Source organism: Ornithodoros turicata, chromosome 7, assembly GCF_037126465.1.
Source record: "Ornithodoros turicata isolate Travis chromosome 7, ASM3712646v1, whole genome shotgun sequence".
Lineage (NCBI taxonomy): Eukaryota > Metazoa > Arthropoda > Arachnida > Ixodida > Argasidae > Ornithodoros > Ornithodoros turicata.
In genome coordinates this window covers 26,818,931-26,834,763 of record NC_088207.1, presented here as the reverse complement: position 1 = coordinate 26,834,763, position 15,833 = coordinate 26,818,931, and the positions used below count along the sequence as shown (strand labels likewise).

Below are 15,833 nucleotides of genomic sequence, written 5' to 3'. Positions count from 1 at the left end.
TCTCCAATTATTATGTTCCATGAAAGAACGTGACTTATTATATCAAAATATGGCGTTCGTTTACTTCGAGCGAGCGTCTTTACCACAAAACAATGCCATTCGAAGAGCGTAATCCGCGTGAGTCCCTCCTTCGTCCCTGGAACCGGATCACGTCACGACGTTCTAACCTATAGCAACACCGTATTCCCAGCGCTTGAGGTGAGGGAGATTTTGCTCTCCTATAGCCAATGACGGGCCCCATTGAGGCAAGCTGCAGCTCGGGAAGGAACTGGTTGCGGGAGCATCGCGGTGACCTCGCGGAGAAATACAGCACTGAAAACATAGTTCGCACATGAAATGGAACATTGTGGGCTTTTGGTACCGTTTGATCTGGCTACCTTGGGATTGACAAGTGGACAGAAGCTTAGAACTGTCCTCATTTCCCGATATTACAACAACATCAATGTATAAGCGTCCCGCATTTTGAATGGTTGATGGTGGGCAACGTCAAAATGGCGTGTGCGTATTGCCGCCAGGGCATCGCCGGGTGCGGCATGAATGCGAAAGAGTGCAGTGAATATTCGGTCGATTTAGAGCCATTATTTACTTTTTTGCGACAACGATTTTTGGAAAACGTTCACCGCAGGCAACGAATCACACTACATTACAAGAATGTGCACCTTGTATAGCTGTTTATTGCCCCTTTAGTGTGAAGTAAACAGCGGTAGGTTGTGTAATTTCCCGCCTCGTGAGGTGCACAGTGCAGAGGGTCTGCGGAATTTCCCACTGGCAATGGCGACATTTCATTCTTTGTGATGCTATGGAACGGCTCTGCTATTTGGGTGAGCGCCAAGGTGGCAACACGTTCCATGAGGTCTTCCGGAAAGCGTTTAGCAAAGACATCTCGAATCCCCGTACCACTTTGCAAAAGCGTGGAGCTCTGCTTTTACCGAGCGGAGAGCAGGTCATGTCGTCATGCATGATTCCAGTCACTGAAAGGAGGCGTCATGTGGTCACTACAGCAATTACCCTTCGCGTGAGATTTTTTCTTTCCCCCCGCTAACGTCCAGACTTAAATTCGAGTCTTCGACAAGTGCATCTGGCCTGGAAAAATGGACGAGTATAGGGCATGCACGGAGCTTAACGGAATAGACGAACGGATTCGGTAAAGAAACGGTGAAGAACACCACGGCTGTAACGGGTGCGTGTCCCGTTAATGTTGTGTGCGCTTGCTCATGGGCTACTTGTCCACAGGGGCCAGCCAGAGAAGGTGGGGAGGCAGCCGGGGTTGGAGCCCCGTGGCCCGTGTCTCTTCATGGGCTGGCCCAGCCCAAGGTCCGACGGTTGCTAGCACCAGGGGGCGGGAAGAGGGGGGCCCGCGACTCATCCGGAGCCATCCCCAGGGCCCGTAATTTCTATCACCGACCCTGGTGTCCACGACCTACTACCAGACTTGTATACACTACAAGTCTAATCTAAACTACTTTAATCTAAACAAGTAAAAAAAAAAAAGAAATCAAACAAAAGGAACGAAATCTTGTTAAAACCTTGCTTTGGTTGTGTTGGTATACATATGTCAGAATTCATTGGAAGCGTAAGAAAAACGGACGAACACTATGCAGAGTCGAGGGGTCTCGTCTCTTCAGCCAAGCTGAAAATTCAACATGTGTTTTATCTTGATTAGCATTTTACGTTGGAGAATTGGTTGTTTACGTTGCTTCAATTGCCTTTCAGCTATAACTCGCGTTTGACATGAAACAGCAGCAACTTTATTTCAAGATGACGAATGAGAAATTTCATCGCCAGCGGCGACACTCTTCCCCATTGCTGGTGGTGATGTGAGGGATGAAATACTGAGCCCCTTCACAACATAGGTTCGAAGTCCTACGTGGTCCAAAAAGGTCAAAAGAGCTTTGAGGGGCAGAGCGTTGGTGGGCTGGATTTTGCCATGGGCCAAGCAATTTTGATAGAGAGAGGGGACCAGAGTCCAGCTGATTAAGAGACCCGGAGAGTGCGATTCGGGAAGGTCGGTAGTGTGGGCAACGAATAAGAATGCTCTAGATCTTCTAGAGCAGCGCAGCGACAACATCTTTCTCGAGTCAACTTTTGCTTTGTTCTGGGTCACATATACTAAGTGGAGTTATGTGGTATCTCTCTGTCATCTTTTCGGGACTTGTGTTTAGATGACTCCTATCACATAGCGGCGGCTAGCGTGGTACGCGGGGTTTAGGTGATTCATGTCACATAGCGGCGGCTTGCCGCATTGACCAGTGACATTTTGCGTTCAAGGATAAATAGTATCTTAATTTATTTCAAATACTTTTTGAAGTATTTTGTACTGTATCTTAATTACTTTAATTTTCACGTATTTATACTCTATCTTTATTACATTCTAACGTTAGTATTTATTATCTTATCTTAAATACAGTTTTGAGTATCTTGTACATGTCTGGTCACGAGGCGTCGAAGAATAGAACGACGGTCTCCTCTCAGCAGCGCAATACTCGTCCGTCACCCTTGATAATGTATATGTCGTTTGCCCCCCCCCCCCCCCCCCCCAGCCCCAATAATCGGAAATAGCGCTTCTAGCGGGTACTGTCGTAGCTAACGTTTGACTCGATGATCCCATAGGCAGTTGTTTTATGGTAATGTCTCTATCAGCAGTAGTAGGTCGTGCAGTTGTCACACAACAGTGCCCTTCCCCACCGCAAGTCATAATGAGCGCGTAATATGGTAACGTATAGCACGTGCAATAGGCAACACACCGTACGCCACGGCGCGGATACCGCTTATGCGTATCTGTTTATTTATAGGCAAAATTATACGAGAAAGCACCCAGCTGTATACGTGATATGGGTGGCTTTATGACACAATTAAAGCAGCTCCGGTGACTGACTAATCTCACTTGCATAACGACGTTCACCGGATTATGGGACATTTTATTTCCCCATTAGCATACGAACGCAGTTCTCATTTTCTGATCTATCGCTCGCTTCTTAATTTATGCTTAGTTCCCTTGTCTTCGGTATAATTCAGTAAATAATTACCCTCGCCGTTACTCTAACGCGCGTTTCACTTCATAATGTACGTGACGCCATGCCCCGGTGCATGGCGTCTTATGGCACGTTTACCGCAAATTAGGCAAACGCTGAGCTGATGCGTCGTCGTTGTGTACTAATGTAGGAATGCGAAGCTATACTATGTGATGCAGAAATGCCGCTGCGTACTTAGGCGTATGCTGCGTTGACTGAGCTGGTAGGTGACACATGCCAATACTGCTGTTGTTTTAACTGCATTGGTTTATGGTAGGGTAATTGGCTTGGTGTGGCTTTAATGACGAGAATTAATGGTGGAGAAAAAAGGAAAGAGGCCCCGCCTACGCTTGATCGTCGTGGGGATGATACGCCTTCACTGCGTGATCAGCTGCCTGCGGTAGAGCTAACTACGTTTACTAATTTATTACCTACGTTTACTATCTGCGTTTACTCGATATTATAGCGCTCTGTGTGTTTCTCTTTTTTAGCTCTGTAATCGGCGTCTAACCAAAAAACAACACTGTTTGTGCATTCCCCCCCCCTCTCTCTCTCTCTCTCTCTCTTTTGCAGTACGTATAATCACCGGCAGACAGAGAGTATTGAAAGGTTCTTTATAGCATTTCGTCAGGTCATGCCTTACGCCCAACAGGATGATTTTCATGCTAAAATGAAATCAGGAAATATGATGTTTTCCTAGAGCACTCCAGTACCGCTGACTTATTTGACTGAACAGGACTATAGTTTGCCTTTAAAGCAGGGTGTCGAACCGCAAAAAATACGGGTACGGTTCGGGTTCGGGTTCGCGTTGTTTTGATTTCGTTCCGGTTCGGTTCCGGTTCGGCCACGCCAAGAATCGAACCGGTTCGCAAACCGGCTCGCAGCCCCGAACCGGTTCGCGAACCGGTTCAACGCTTCCGTTTTATATGTTCCATAAAACTGCTTTTATCAGGACATGCGTGGCTAATAGCTTACTGCTGTTGTCTGCATTGACGTCTCTAGCGGTGAGGTAGCCCTTTAGCGAGAGAAATGAGGAATGGATGAACACTTATTGCAAATAGAGTCCACGCTGTTGAAGCGGTGTAGTCCTGCTACTTTCTGTTCCCAAAATCTTTTCTTCACACGCACAGTGCCAGCAAGATACACTTTAAGGAAGACCACCTAAAGATGGACAGCGTAACATAGACGACAGTACTAGCCGGCACACTGCCTTCGCAACGTGAATCGATCTGAAACCGTACTGAAGCATGTCGAAAATAAGCCTGCCAGCCTTACTCTGTCCGAGCTCACAGCAGTGTACTAGTTAATCCACAACACAAAGGCAATATGTCACGACACAACTGCACTACCAATAAGCAGAACCACATTTACTTTTCAAGCCACGACCAATCAAACAGGCACCGTTCTGCGTACGCTCCTTCTCCACTTCTCATGTTTCTGACTTGTTTAATTTGTACTGCTCACGTGTAAAGGGAAATCTTGGGCGCTTATTTGATCGCATATTCGTCCTGTAGAGCTACATAACTGGCCTACTCCATTCCTGTTTCATTCGTCCGCGTGGCACCTCGTCTCTGAAGAGTAGATGCTGCACCGCGTGCGTGGGGCGCTAGCCGCGGCGCTCACAAGGACAACTGCGCTTCAACATGTTAAAAAGACGCTGAAAGTATACTTACTATACGTCGTCGTCTCACTGCTAGGTGAAAATTTCTGAAATCCATGATATAGGCGCGTGATGATGATACCAACGTGTCTTCGTTCGGGGATAGAGAGGAACTCTTATGCTGACTTCTTTTATGTCCGAACCGTTTTGTTGCGAACCGGTTCCCGCTATTATTTTTTACGGTTCTGCTCCGGTTCGGGTTCAACAGTGTCATGAAAATTTCGGTTCGGTTCCGGCAAAAATAACGGTTCGGGTACGGTTTTCGGTTCGGGTTCGGTTCGACACCCTGCTTTAAAGGTACTGTAAAACAGCACCGATCAAATGTCATTTAGTGTGGCTATTCGATAGTCCAAGCCACCAGGACAAAAACTGCGCAAGTTTCATTCCAATCGACGGTGCAATTAATTAGAAAATTACAATTAAAGATTACGGGCAACACTGTACTAGATATTCCAAATGAATCCGTACTCCTGACACATACGGCGGCAACCACATTGTATGCGTATAACACTGGGCCCGACATAACAATCCACCACAATCCACCACAATCCACCATAAAATCCGCCCCTGCAATCCACACAACGATCCACATCTGAGGATAAACGGATAAGCGAACTGAAATGAAATGCTGAGCCGTTGAAAAAAATGTGTCAGACGTTCGAGAAGCCAGACAGCGTCGGGACTTGTTTGTTCACAGAGGTTCACAGAGAGAGTTTGTTCGTTCTAAAGAAGCCGCGAACAGAAGGAGCGCGCAGGCGCAGCAGAGAAGTAGGGAGAGCCTCCATCGAACAGCGGCCAGCGCTGGGTTACTTCGCAAAAACAGGGATTAACAGGTTAAACTGTTAACAGGGGTTTCAGAATGCATAGGTAAACAGTAAAACTAATAATATGGTTACTAAAATCACGAAGTTCCGATGTAATAGTGTGTAATACCAATTTTCAGTGTTGCTCGCTGTACAGGGCACCAGGCGTCGCACCGCTCCGCTACGCCGCATCTTTCATAGCAAATTAAAAATATTTATAGCGCGTTGTTGGTCGTAAAGTGCCGCATATGGTATTTAGAAGCAACAAAGTCTCTAGTCACATCACCGGCATATCATGCTTGTCTACTGCTTTACAGTACCTTTAAGTGTCTTTCATGTGGAGTTGGGCTTAAGCTCAGCCTGCCTCAGGCTGAATAGGACCATGGACTGCCTTTAGGTGGTCTTGATGTGGTGTCAGTCTAGAGTTTATGTCTAAGGCTGAATGAGTATAGTTTGCTTTTACGTGGCTGTGATGTGGTATTAGGCTTTAGTTTAGGCTACCTCAGACTGAGCAGGAACATGGATTGCCTTTACGCGACCTTGATGCTGTGTTAAGCAAGAGCTTATATCTAAGGCTGAATGAACATAGTTTGCCTTTACGTGGCCTTGATGTGGTGTTAGGCTTTGGCTTAGGCTATCTAAGGCTGAACTGACTATAGTTTGTCTTTACGTGGCCTTGATGCAATGTTAGGCTACAGCTTATGTCTAAGGCTGGATGACTATAGTTTGCCTTTACGTGGCCTTGATGGTGTTAGGCTTTAGCTGAGGCTAGGATGAACTGATAATAGTTTGCCTTTACGTGACCTTGATGTGATGTTAGGCTAGAACTTATATCTGAGGCTGAATGACTATAGTTTGCCTTTACGTGGCATTGATGTAGCGTTAGGCTTTAGCTTAGGCTATGTAAGGCTGAACTGACTATAATCTGCCTTTGCGTGGCCTTGATGCAGTGTCGGGCTAGAGCTGATCTCTAAGGCTGAAAGACTACAGGTTGCCTTTGCGTGGCCTTGATGCAGTGTTAAGCTAGGGCATATATCTAAGGCCGAATGACTATAGTTTTTAGCTTTACATGGTCATGTGGTGTTATAGGCTTTATGTGTTATGTGTGTGATTTTTTCTTTTTTTGGTCCGGGTGAACTTTTTCTTTTTTTTTTGAAGAGGAGCAAGCGAAATATTGGCTGACCTCTCTCAACACTTAAAAACAACAACAATAGGCTTTAGATTAGGCTATCTAAGGCTGAACTGACTATAGTCTGCCTTTGTGTGGCATTGATGCAATGTTGGGCTAGAGCTTATATCTAAGGTTGCATGGCTATAGTTTGCCTTTACGTGGCCTTGATGTGTTGTTAGGCTTTAGCTCTTGCTATCTAAGGCTGAACTGGCTAAAGCTAGAGTCACTAAATAAGCTACGCTTCAGAGTATCGACACTGAGCTCCAAGAGCGAGCATGCGCCATCTTGTTTCGGCACCACGCTACCCACACGCACGCGCAATGCGCACTTTAGCGCACGATGCCATCTGTCGTGCGCGGGTGAAATGTTCCTTTCGTTTGCAAGCACGAGTTCGCGGCATTGAGCTCACCGTGACATCCTCGGGACGCTCTGGTTGACAATACATGGATTATCGTACAACAATCATACACGCTTCTCTGTCCCACGGGGAGCATTATGTTAGCCGTCTTTGATCCTCAAATGGGGATGATACCGGTGTGGTGCCGAAACAAGATGGCGGTCCTACTCTCCCTTGGACCTCAGTGTCGATACTCTGAAGCGAAGCTTATTCAGTGACTCTAGCTAAAGCGTTCCTTTGATGCAGTGTTAGGCTAAAGCTTAGGCTATCTTGGGTTGAGCATTACTACAGTCTGCTCTACGTGGCCTTGATGTGGTGCGAGACTTGAACCCTGGCTGAATGGGACTATAATGAGCCTTTACGTGTCTTTGATGTAGAGTTTTGCTTAAGCTTATTCTACCTCGGGCTGAACAGGACTATAGTCTGCCCTTACATGTCTTTGATGTGGTGTGTTCCTTGGGCAATGTTGGGCTGAATCGGACTGTAGCCTGTCTTTACGTGGCGTAGATGTGTGTTAGAGTTGAACATAGGATATCTTGGGCTCAACAAGACTATACTCTGCCTTTACGTGGCCTTGATGTGGTGCTAGGGTTGAGCATGGGCTATCTTCGGCTGAGCAGGACCATAGTCGGCCCTTACGTGGCTTTGATGTGGAGGTAGACTTATGGTTAGGCTATGTTAAGATGAATGGTAATATGTGTTTGCCTTGACGTGGCCTTGATGTGGTGGACCGCTGTATGCATAATGTCGATTTTAGAGCACATCTAATTGCGTTTAGGAGGAAAACCTACATCCGAAAAAAAAAAAAAAAAGAAAAAACGGCATGTACGGACCATACTTGGGAATAGTTTTTCATTCTTAAATGCAGGAGCTAGTTGAGCAGCAGAAAAGCAATTTGTTTTAATGCTGTTTCAAAAATCATTCACTGTTTAGACGCTGCAATGGGGAAACATGCTCTTTGCTATAAATAGAGTTAAACGTGCAAACCACTTTCTGAATTTTTGTGTGATTTTGAATGTGTTCTTTTCGTGAATTACTTTTTAGTGAGTAAATGTGCACCTATTCAATCATCCTTTTGAATCTTTAAAGACGTCATCGCTTTCCAAAAAAAAACAAAGACACTCTTGAACGCGTAATAACCTATTCCCTTCATACTTTTTTTTTTCTAAAACGCCTCCGGGGCAATCCTGTTTATGCCCTATATGTACACACATATACCTCAAATACGATCGAGTGAACGCAAAATGCTCTCAGCTCACCGATTTACCGCGAGTGTCTTCAGCAAATATTTCATTTTCGAAGAGGCACTTTCTTTCAACATTTCTTAACTCGTGTACTTATCGCAAGCTGTACGTTGACACATGTGCGAAAGAGTACACACATCTCAAACGTGTGTACACATTGAAATTATACAGAGAGAGCACCCTACACTTTGCCAAAATCTCAAAATCGACGCTAAAAGGAGCTTTATTCAACCGAGCGCTCTGAAAGTTGCTGCAATCGGCTCTCGCATTCGTTCCTTGGCTTTCCCGTGATACACGGCGATAAAGATTAAAAGCACACAATCTCTCACGTTTTGTTTTGAGCATATATGCAGAAGGAGAGGATTTTGTAATTAAAATCGCTTTTGGCGGCAGTCACAGTGGCCGCGCGGCTTTGTGTGTGCACGTAAAGCTAGCGAAATGGTGCAGAATATAGTTGCCGCGGGGTCCCCCTGGCAATCCGAACACGGTGCAAGGAAACACGCTCTTCCCTTTTATCAGGAGGGAGGGCTGTTTGCTTTTGCCATCTTCTAGGAGCGCGTTGTTCGCGGGATGCGGGGGGAGAAATTACGGTGTCGCATTCAAAGCTTCTAAGCTAGCGCGGTTAAAGATAAGCAAATCGTAGGGTGGAAGTCGTCGCACCAAAAGTTTGCCGAGCTAAAGGTGCCTCATCCGTCCTGCTCGCTTGTTGAGAAGTTTTGCTCGTAATTTGTGTGTGCTGCTTTCTGCCGCGTCGTATAGAGCAAAAGGAAGGAAGGCTGTTTCAGCGGTGTATGTGTGTGTGATGCGGTTTGTAACAACATTGCGCGGTGACTTTGAGCGTGGAATGATTGGAAGAGGGATATTATGCGCTGTTTCCGCTTCGTGGCGAACTAAGCGAAGCAAAATGGGTAACCCGAAGGGAAGGAATTCAGGCAGAGGGGAAGGTTGAGTTGATTTAAAGAGGTGCTCGGAAAGTGATAACACTCGTGAAGGTAAGAAGGAGCACATGTTCACCTGCTGATACCAAGGTTGCGGGTTTCGAACCCGGTCGAGGACGCCAGCAACTTGAGTGGCGGTGTACAAGTTGCTTAGACACGCCGTCTTCCGCGAGGGACGTTAAATACGGTGTACCTTGTATTGAGATTTCAGTGGACGTTAAAGAATCCCCAGGTGGGCAAAATTAATCCACAGACCCGACCACTGTGGCGTTGCTCATGATCACAGTTGTCTCGTGACGTAAAGCAACAACAACGACAACAACTAGATGCTAATGACGACTTGGGGTGTCTTACTTCGGCGGTGCGGTACCCCGCCCCATTGCAGATGGAACAGTACATGAAGATGATAAAAGAAGAAAGAATAATAGCAAACACGCGCACATATAGTATAGCATATGAAGCAACCTGGTGGACGACAAGGAGTTCATGCACAGGTCAAGAACCCACCGGTGGATCACGGAGGGGGGAGCAATATGTTTATAATAAAGAAAAGAATAAAGGTCAGCCAGGCTGATGCCGTCTTGATATTCAAAAAAAGAAAAAAAAAACGATGTAAAAGAAACCGCAAAACAAACATTAAAAACAAAGGGTATTCATCAGAGTTCGAGGTAACTCGTTACAAGTAACTCGTTACTGTAACTAAGTTCCTTTTTTTGTTAACTTGTAACTTAACTCGGTACTTTTGCGCCGTGGTAACTTTCAGAGGAACTCGTTCCTTTTTCGGGTAACTTTGCCAAAGTAACTTAAATTAAGTTCCAAGTTACTTTTAATTCGCTTTCCACTCACGTCCACATATTTTCTTGCTTTCTATCCGGTTCCTTCATTGCATTTTTTTTTGCCATAAAACGTGATATTCAATCAATGACAGTATTTTATTCAGGAAGTAAGAACCGCTGCCATTGAAATGAAGCTGAACTATTGTGCGCCCACAGGGAGTAAGATGCAAAGCGTTCGAATAGACCTCTACCAAAGAAACGTCATCGTGACATTGGTAGACAGACTGAAACCGAAACAAATCGGAAGGAGAGGGCTGGGTTCCACGAACGGGCACTTGTCTGCTGTCTCCCATTGAAAGAAAAGTAGGACCGAGGGTCGCGTCCCTTTAAGGGACCATATCGTAATCCCCTCAAGACCGTGGCTTTCGGGCGCGACCTTCTTCACCTCTAGCTTCGAGCGTAGTTCAATTCTGCCAAATTTTGGCACTGTCCAACACTATGACGTCATTTGTTTACAAACACGGAGGGGTCTATCGTTGGACATAAACGAAAACGACCTAAGCGTGTTGGACTCCTCCGCAGGCAACTCAAGGTCTAACTCAACTGCTCACGCGTGCTGCACCTGCGTAATGCTATTTTGTGTCCGAAGTAACTTAGAAGTAACTGGTTCTTTTTTTAAGTAACTCAGTAACTGCGAGTTACATTTCAGGCTGAAAACTTCGTTATTAACTTACTGTATTTTCACGCGTATTAGCCGCACCACAGATAAGCCGCAGAACTCGTTTTCAGATACATTTTGAAAATGTTTTTGCAGATAAGCCGCACTCGCAGATAAGCCGCGGGTAATACGACGCGACTGCTTTGTGCGCTAAACCAGTGATGCACATACAAAATCAACAGAGACGCTCAACGCTCGTCAGCGCCGTGCACTCTGCCAGCTGCCCTGTTCCCGTACTTGTCCGCGAAGTCGACGACTTTTAGTTTGAAGCCGCCGTCGTGGCTGTGCCTCAGCGTTGGAGCCATGCCTCACCTCTAACTGCCGTGCCCGTGTCCACGAATGCTGCTGCTCTCGTCAAATGAGAACTGACGCTTAGCTGACCACGTTTTATCCCGATGACAGGTGTATTGAACCCTTCCTGTGGGTCTGCCGACAAAAGAGACCATAGGGAAGGCCATAAACCCTGTCCACATTCCGGTGTCGGCATGATGTATAACAAAGAAGGTCGGTTCTAGTGTTCTACTAAGATCGGATTGTGCCATTGTTGCGTGTTTTTCGTGGATTGACGGGTTAGTCCACTCGAATGTGGAGTGGACCCGCCCCTGTTCGGTATTGTTCGTGCACTGGCAGTGCGGTCCTGTTCCGAAAAATATTGAGGCACTGTCGGCCCTTTCGTTTAACCCGGGGTATGGGGAAAGTACCAGGGAAAAATAGTCACCAGATAAGCCGTACCCACGGATAAGCCGGAAAGCGTCCGCGAAAAAAATAAATCGCGCATAAGCCGCGGCTAATACGCATGAAAATACGGGTAGTTACATTTTGCGCACGGTAACTTAACTTGTAACGAGTTCTTTTTGACGGGTAACTTCTCAATCTATGGTATTCATAGGGGAGAATGAGTGCAGTTAAGTTGACTGGTCTCTTACTGACGTAAAGCCACGCGTATTATATATATATATATATATATATATGTTATAGTATATTATTATTATTATAAAGAGCAGGGGGGGGGGGAGGTATCGTTTATCGAAAGAAAGAAAAAAATAAGAAAGAGAGGGCGACGGGCGGCAAGTTGCCAGAGAGAGAGAGAGAGAGAAAAAAAAAGACAAGAAAGAAAGGGAAACACGAAAAAAAAAGGGAAAAGCACGGGAAGGAGAAATATGAGCTACGTTATGACTACAGATTTTGTAACAGTACCGATCGGATCAGAAATTTAATAAAAATGAAACATCTTCACAGAACTTGTGGGTTTCTCAAATTCACAGCGAACAAGAAGAACGGATCCCCGGGTTTCACCTGGCTAACTCTTGGTTTCGAGTCACCGACACCGGTTTGCGCATTCTCTCCCCGAAGTTGAGGCTGTTGCGAGACTGGTTGGTTTACCCGGATCATCGAATGTGGTGGCGTTCTTATTGTGGCGGGAGCGACAAGAGGCGTACCGAAATTTTCCACTTATTTCTTTTGTGTGTCGTATTCTCAATAAAGAAATAACAGCCAAACACCCCGAACCAAACACACCTCTCGGCCACGGAATGCACCGCTGGTCTTAGGAAAGTGGGTAAAAATGGTAATGGCAATGGTACTGTGACGTTACACGTAAGGTTTGTCTGCGCAAGGTGGCGACATGTTGCACGTGCCGCAGGGTAGGGCTGCGGATAATTTGTGGATAATAAGTGCGTTGACCGGCATTGCCAATAGACGATTTTAAAAAGATGCGCAAAGCAGCGTGGGAACTTTGAGGGACACTGTCCTGTCGTCTGTTTCAGGTATGGTTTACCCTGGCTGCCGCTGCCGCTGCGCACACCCGGGAATGTTGTTGTTCTTCTTCTACCTTCGCCTCTGGTGGTCTCGTAAGGCGCTATAGGTTCCCATGAGCCAGTGCGTGCCACTGGTCTCTCTTCAAATCCGCGTACTGATCTTTCGCGGTGGAGGGAGGCGAAAGGGAGCCGGTCCTTCATATTTGGAGAAGGGCCCCTTGACAACGCGGTCCGCCCCCGGATGGGCCGTGTCTTTGAACGGCAAGGCCTATAACGAGGTCGTCGGGGCAGTATCGCTTGCTGTACTGTTTCCGCGAAACAATTTTTCTTTCGACTTGCTTTTCTAAAATGGAAACCGCGTGCTTACAAACGTCTCACAAACGATTACTGCTCACACAGTTGCAACAAAGTTTGATGTCACCGTCACGTGATATCATGCGGCTAGACAAAGTCGAACCCAAAGTATTAGTGCATAGTTACGCATCCCACATCTTAGTACGCAATTTCAAAATGCGCAATTTAATAACCTTTAAGATCCGACCAACTTTATGCAGCATTGTGTACCTAAATTCCATCAGAGAAGCCGTTGTTGAGAGCCGTGCAAAAGGTGGTAGTTATTGACAGCCGCGAAGGCATCGCAACAAGCATTTGCCTCGCAGTAATGATCCTGACAGTGGTCCATCGCTTCATTAATTCATTTGCCCCATTTACATATGTGCTCTGCATGCAGAATCGTTAGAAAACAAACACTTCAGCTTAATACCATCTTCACATTCAGCAATCTGCTTGGACTCTTATAACCTCCGGGGTACTAAAAGATCAGCGGTAAATCCCACTCGTTGTAAAATCCCAACACAAAATTTCCTCACGCAAAGCCACTCATACCCTTCCTCTGAAGCAGACGAGAAAATGCAGCGATCCACTCATAATCCAACGGAAGCCTACGCAGAAAACCCCCTTGAACTGCAAACAAAAACAGGCTGAAGTTTCTTCCTAATTCCATTAGGCAAAACAGTTTAATTCCGCCGCGTCTTAAGTTATTTACCGTTCCTCACTAAGTATACAAACGTCCGTAGCGCGCAGAAGACGGAACTTGTCCAATCGTGACGCGCCCTTCATCCCACGTGGTCCATTCTCGACGTATGGAAGCGGAGTGTGAGCTGGCTTAATTATACAACGCCGTAAATACAGCTTCCACCCAATCTGAATAACAAAACCCTCACGTGCAGGCTACGGCCATAAAGACCACGTGATCAGTGGTAATCCTCTCTCCGGGAAGATGAATCCCATCCAGGGGGTCCTTGCACACGAAACCTAAAACGTGTCATTTGCATAATAGGACATTAATTCCGAGTGGCACGACGCACAACGCAGAAGCCGTTTGGATTTCCGTAGCGAAATGCCCGAGGAATAAGCACACGCTGCGCCCTTACGAAAAAGGAGAGGTTTTTAGCTAAATTAAACGCGAGCGAATGAAAGAAAGTTCTCGGTGAGATTAAGGATGTTTAGGGTACACAATATCCGCGCCAGTATACGGCGACACTAAGGAAGTTCGCCGGATATTTTTATGGCCGCAGGGTAGAGAGTAATTATGCAGGCATCCCTCGGGCCATCTTCATGCGGGCAAAATGACAGCGCGCTAGAGTTATGGGAGCAACAGGTCACTCCGCAATGGACATTTGATTCTCTGCCAGGGAGAGCCATGGGGTCGTATATGAGTGAGATGGACGCTCTATTTTGTCTTGTGCGTGAATGGGTGCCACCACTTGTTGTACGGCAAAAGAATGTCATGCAGAGCCCACCGATAGAGATAGAGGGCGTTTCTCGTGTACTGTATAAGGAGCTCGGTGGTTGTGACGGACGCCGGAACTTTCGTCAGTGATATGTGAAGTCATATTAAAATTGAATCATGTTAAGATTTTATGATATCTGACTTTTGGCAATCGATTAAGAACGTTTAAAGACCGCTCAAGTTCTTAATAACGTATAGGCCGAAATTTTCATGACCGGAGGGTCACTACCACATTGAAATTCACATTCGATGAAATATGTACTGCAAATACGGCAACCACCACCAGGTGCCGCCAACCTTCTAAACGCAACCTTACGCCTCATAACGACGTCTGTTGTTGTAAACAGTTATTCAGTATTTTCAAGGCAAATGCTAGGTGATGCACATTTTTAGTTCTCGATATTGCCGGTCCAATCTACCGTGGTACTATACCCCGACATAAGCGGCTCAAGTCACCGCTTCCTGTCTGGAGTATGGGGATCCTGAGGGTTAGGCTGACGGTCCGAAGAAATATGTGCCTCTCTGTGTCCAGCGGCAGTTGACTGCCGACTTAATACATAACATCCAAGACCGAGTGGTAGTATGCACAGATGGCTCCACTGCTACGACTAGATCGCCGAGTGCCTTCGTCATACCCGCCTGTGGCGTTGAAAGTGGAGTGCGTTTGTCCCATGCGACATCGTCGACAGCAGCTGAACTGTACGCTGTGTTCATGGTTATGGAATATATAGCGTCGGCTCATTCACGGACCAAGTGGGTGAATATCTCGGATACCCAGGCTGCTCTGCAGTCCCTTGTGTCTGCAGGACCTGCCAGTGCTGTCAACCCTGTAGTTGCTGATGTTATAAAACTACACGCGGAAGCGGTGACTGCTGGACACGACATGTTCTTTCAATGGACTCCAGGACACTGAGGCATACCTGGGCATGATGCGGCTGATGCTGCGGCACGCAGAGCACACCAGAAGTGTGCGTCACGACTCATCTATTTCAGCAAGTCCGACGCTAGGGCCATGTTGACTGCTTTGTGTCAGGCACAATGGCTCTCTGGCGGGGCTCGCGCCTCGCTGCTCCACCGCGTTGACACGGAGCTTGCCTCTACTTTCTCGACATCGTTCACTAGGCCGTTTGCGTCACTTTACCACCGGCTCCACCTCAACGTGCCCTACAGTCGACGTCTTCTTCACAAGCTTGGAAAGGCAGATTCATCTAACTGTGGCACCTGTGGGACTGTTGAGGACACTGAACATATCTTATTATCCTGTCCACAGTATCAGCAGCACAGACTATCTCTACAAGCTTCTTTAGCTCGGCTGGATGGCAGACCATTTGATGTTGTTAAGGTTCTAGGCCCTTGGACACCCGACCATCAGTTCCACGCCATGCAGGCGTTTGTGCGGTTTTGCGCAGTCTCCAAGTTGGTCGACACAGTGTGACTGACAGTGTGTCTTTGTCGCTCAATGGTTTTATTGTAGATAGCCATTTGTGTTTTCCTAAGTGATCTGGAGTAGCAGGCTCTGGTAATGAGTTCCTATTTTTCCATTTTTTTCTTTTCTTATCAACTCAA

At 46.5% G+C, this 15,833-nt stretch overlaps 1 long non-coding RNA gene across 1 annotated transcript in view; it reads right to left on the bottom strand.

Moving 5' to 3' along the window:
- LOC135399738 (uncharacterized) overlaps positions 1 to 15,431 on the bottom strand; it is a 28,352-nt gene extending 12,921 nt beyond the window's left edge. The window contains exon 1 of the long non-coding RNA XR_010424402.1: positions 15,188 to 15,431. This is a non-coding gene — a long non-coding RNA (uncharacterized LOC135399738). The remainder of the gene's footprint in view (positions 1 to 15,187) is intronic.
- Between the last annotated feature and the right edge of the window lie 402 nt (positions 15,432 to 15,833).